Source organism: Arachis duranensis, chromosome 9 (genome assembly GCF_000817695.3).
Source record: "Arachis duranensis cultivar V14167 chromosome 9, aradu.V14167.gnm2.J7QH, whole genome shotgun sequence".
Taxonomy (NCBI): Eukaryota; Viridiplantae; Streptophyta; class Magnoliopsida; order Fabales; family Fabaceae; genus Arachis; species Arachis duranensis.
In genome coordinates, this window is record NC_029780.3 from 71543049 (window position 1) to 71547702 (window position 4654).

The window sequence follows — 4654 nt, forward strand, 5'->3', positions numbered from 1 at the left end:
CACTTTAAGTTTCATGAGTGAAACAAGGTCCTCCATTAGAAATCTGGAGGCACAAGTGGGCCAGCTGAGTAAGAAAGTCATTGAAACTCCTCCCAGCATTCTCCCAAGCAATACAGAAGAGAATCCAAAAGGAGATTGCAAGGCCATTGAAGTAATCAATATGGCCGAATGCACAAGGGAGGAGAAGGACGAAAATCCTAGTGAGAAAGACTTCTTGGGACGTCTCTCAAACAAGAAGGAGTTCCTCATTGAGGACCTAAAGGAATCTGAGGCTCATATAGAGACCATAGAGATTCCACTAAATCTCCTTCTGCCATTCATGAGCTCTGAAAACTATTCCTCCTCAGAAGAGGATGAAGATGTAACTGGAGAGCAAGTTGCTCAATATCTAGGAGCTATCATGAAGCTGAATGCCAAGTTGTTTGGTAATGAGACTTGGGAAGGTGAATCCCCCTTACTCATTAGTGAACTAGATACATGGATTCATAAAGTTCTACCTCAAAAGAGACAAGATCCTGGTAAATTCTTAATACCTTGTACCATAGGCACCATGACCTTTAACAAGGCTCTGTGTGACCTGGGGTCAGGCATAAATCTTATGCCACTCTCTGTAATGGAGAAACTGGGGATCATTGAGGTACATCCTGCCTTATTCTCACTTCAATTAGCAGACAAGTCAGTAAGACAAGCTTATGAATTAGTAGAGGACGTGTTAGTAAAGGTTGAAGGCCTTTACATCCCTGCTGATTTCATAATCTTAGACACTAGGAAGGAAGAAGATGAATGCATCATCCTTGGAAGACCCTTCCTAGCCACAACAGAAGCTGTGATTGATGTTAGCAGAGGAGAATAAGTCCTTCAATTGAATGGGGACTACCTTGTGTTTAAAGCTCAAGGACCTTCCTCTGCAACCATGGAGAGGAAGCATGAAAAGCTTCTCTCAGTACAGAGTTAAAAGAGCCCCCACAGTCAAACTCTAAGTTTGGTGTTGGGAGGCCACAACCAAACTCTAAGTTTGGTGTTGAGAAGCCCCCTCATTCAAACTCTAAGTTTGGTATTGGGAGGCCCTCATCATGCTCTGAATATCTGTGAGGCTCCATGAGAGCCCACTGTCAAGCTAATGACACTAAAGAAGCGCTTGTTGGGAGGCAACCCAATTTTTATATATCTAATTTTAATTTTATTTTATTGTTATTTTGTGTTTTATTAGGTTTATGATCATCTGGAGTCACAAAAAAAATTCTAAAATTAAAAATAGAATAAAAAAAAGCAGAAGAAAAATCACACCTTGGAGGAAGGACTTACTGGCATTTAAACGCCAGTAAGGTGCATCTGGCTGGCGTTCAACGCCAGAACAGAGCATGTTTCTGGCGCTGAACGCCAGAAACAAGCAACATCCTGGCGTCTGAACGCCAGGAATATGCCTTGAGGAAAGCTGGCGCTGAACGCCAGTAACAAGCATGGAACTGGCGTTTAACGCCAGAAACATGCTACACATGGGCGTTGAACGCCCAGAGTGTGCATCACTTCGGCATTTAAACGCCAGAATGGTGTGCAAAGGCATTTTACATGCCTAATTGGTGCAGGGATGTAAATCCTTGACACCTCAGGATCTGTGGACCCCACAGGATCCCCACCTAACATATTCTCCCCTCTTCTCAACATTCATTCTCTCTTTCCAATAAACACACTTCCCCAAAAACCCTTCACCAATCACCTCAAACTTCTCTTCCCAATTACCCCCTTCACCACTCACATCCATCCACTCTTCCCTATAAACCCCACCCACCTTCAAAATTCAAAAATCGTTCCCACCCAAACCCACCCTAAATGACCAAAACTACACCTACTCCCCTCCTTATATATACCCTTCCATTCTACTTCATTTTCACACAACACAAACCCCCTCTTCTACACCTTGACCGAAACACCTTCCCTCACTCTCCTTCATATTTTCTTCTTCTTCTTCTTCTCTTCTTTCTTCTCTTGCTCAAGGGTGAGCAATATTTTAAGTTTGGTGTGGTCAAAGCATAATCTTTTTATTTTTCCAGTACCATCAATGGCACCCAAGGCTGGAGAATCCTCTAGAAAAGGAAAAGGGAAGACAAAAGCTTCCACCTCCGAGTCATGGGAGATGGAAAGATTCATCTCCAAAAGCCATCAAGACCACTTCTATGATGTTGTGGCAAAGAAGAAGGTGATCCCTGAGGTCCCTTTCAAACTCAAGAAAAATGAGTATCCGGAGATCCGACATGAAATCCGAAGAAGATGTTAGGAAGTCCTAACCAACCTCATGCAACAAGTTGGAATCTTAATGGTTCAAGAGTTCTATGCCAATGCATGGATCACTAGGAACCATGATCAAAGTGTGAACCCGAGTCCAAAGAATTATCTCACAATGGTTCGGGGGAAATACTTAGATTTTAGTCCGGAAAATGTGAGGTTGGCATTCAACTTGCCCATGATGCAAGGAGATGCACGCCCCTATACTAGAAGGGTCAACTTTGATCAAAGGTTGGACCAAGTCCTCATGGACATATTTGTAGAAGGAGCTCAATGGAAGAGAGATTCCAAAGGCAAGCCGGTTCGACTAAGAAGCCCGGACCTTAAGCCTGTGGCTAGAGGATGGTTAGAGTTCATCCAACGCTCTATCATTCCTACTTGGATCGGGCCATCATGATTCATAGCATCATGATTGGAGAGGAAGTAGAAGTTCATGAAGTCATCTCCCATGAAATCTACAAAATAGCCGATAAGCCCTCCAACACGACAAAGCTAGCTTTTCCTCATCTTATTTTCCATCTATGTTACTCAGCTGGAGTTATCATAGAAGGAGACATCCTCAGTGAAGAGGATAAGCCCATCACCAAGAAGAGGATGGAGCAAGCAAGAGAGACCCTCCATGGATCTCAAGAGATGCATGAGGAAGCTCATCATCAAGAAATCCCTGAGATGCCTCAAGGGATGCACTTTCCTCCTAACAATTATTGGGAACAACTCAACACTTTCCTAGAAGATTTGAGCTACAATGTGGAACAATTAAGGGTGGAACATCATGAGCATTCCATCATTCTCCATGAAATAAGAGAAGATCAAAGAGCAATGACGGAGGAGCAACAAAGGCAAAGGAAGGGACATAGAAGAGCTTAAGGACATTGTTGGTCCTTCAAGAAGAAGACGCCACTAAGGTGGATTCATTCCTTGTTCTTACTTTTCTGCTGTTCGGTTTTTATATATGTTTATCTATGTTTTGTGTCTCTACTTCATGATCATTAGTAGTTAGTAACTATGTCTTAAAGTTATGAATAATTCCATTAATCCTTCACCGCTCTTAAATGAAAAATGCTTTAATTCAAAAGAACAAGAAGTACATGAGTTTCGAATTTATCCTTGAATTTAATTTAATTATATTGATGTGGTGACAATAATTTTTGCTTTCTGAATGAATGTTTGAACAGTGCATATTTTTGATCTTGTTGTTTATGAATGTTAAAACTGTTGGCTCTTGAAAGAATGATGAACAAAGAGAAATGTTATTGATAATCTGAAAAATCATGAAATTGATTCTTGAAGCAAGAAAAAGCAGTGAAAAACAAAATCTTGCGAAAAAAAAATATGGCGAAAAAAATAGCAAGAAAAAGAAAAAGCAAGCAGAAAAAGCCAATAGCCCTTAAAACCAAAAGGCAAGGGTAAAAAGGATCCAAGGCTTTGAGCATCAATGGATAGGAGGGCCCAAGGAAATAAAATCCAGGCCTAAACGGCTAAACCAAGCTGTCCCTAACCATGTGCTTGTGTCATGAAGGACCAAGTGAAAAGCTTGAGACCGAGTGGTTAAAGTCGTGATCCAAAGCAAAAGAGTGTGCTTAAGAGCCCTGGACACCTCTAATTGGGGACTCTAGCAAAGCTGAGTCACAATCTGAAAAGGTTCACCCAGTCATGTGTCTGTGGCATTTATGTATCCGGTGGTAATACTGGAAAACAAAGTGCTTAGGGCCACGGCCAAGACTCTTAAGTAGCTGTGTTCAAGAATCAACATACTTAACTAGGAGATTCAATTACACCATCCGAAATTCTAAGTTCCTAGAGAACCCAATCATTCTTAACTTCAAAGGAAAAAGTGAGTTGCCAAAAATGTTCAGAAGCAAAAACCTACAAGTCCCGCTCATCTAATTAGAATTAATATTCATTGATATTTTGGACTTTATAGTATATTCTCTTCTTTTCATCCTATTTGATTTTCAGTTGCTTGGGGACAAGCAACAATTTAAGTTTGGTGTTGTGATGAGCGGATAATTTATACGCTTTTTTGCATTGTTTTTAGGTAATTTTTAGTAAGTTCAAGCTACTTTTAGGGATGTTTTCATTAGTTTTTATGTTAAATTCACATTTCTGGACTTTACTATGAGTTTGTGTGTTTTTCTGTGATTTCAGGTAATTTCTGGCTGAAATTGAGGGACTTGAGCAAAACTTTGATAGGAGGCTGACAAAGGACTGCTGATGCTGTTGGAATCTGACCTCCCAGCACTCGAAATATATTTTCTGGAGCTACAGAACTCCAAATGGCGCGCTCTAAATGGAGTTCGAAAGTAGACATCCATAGCTTTCCAGCAATATATAATAGCTCATACTTTATTCCGGAATTGACGATGTAAAC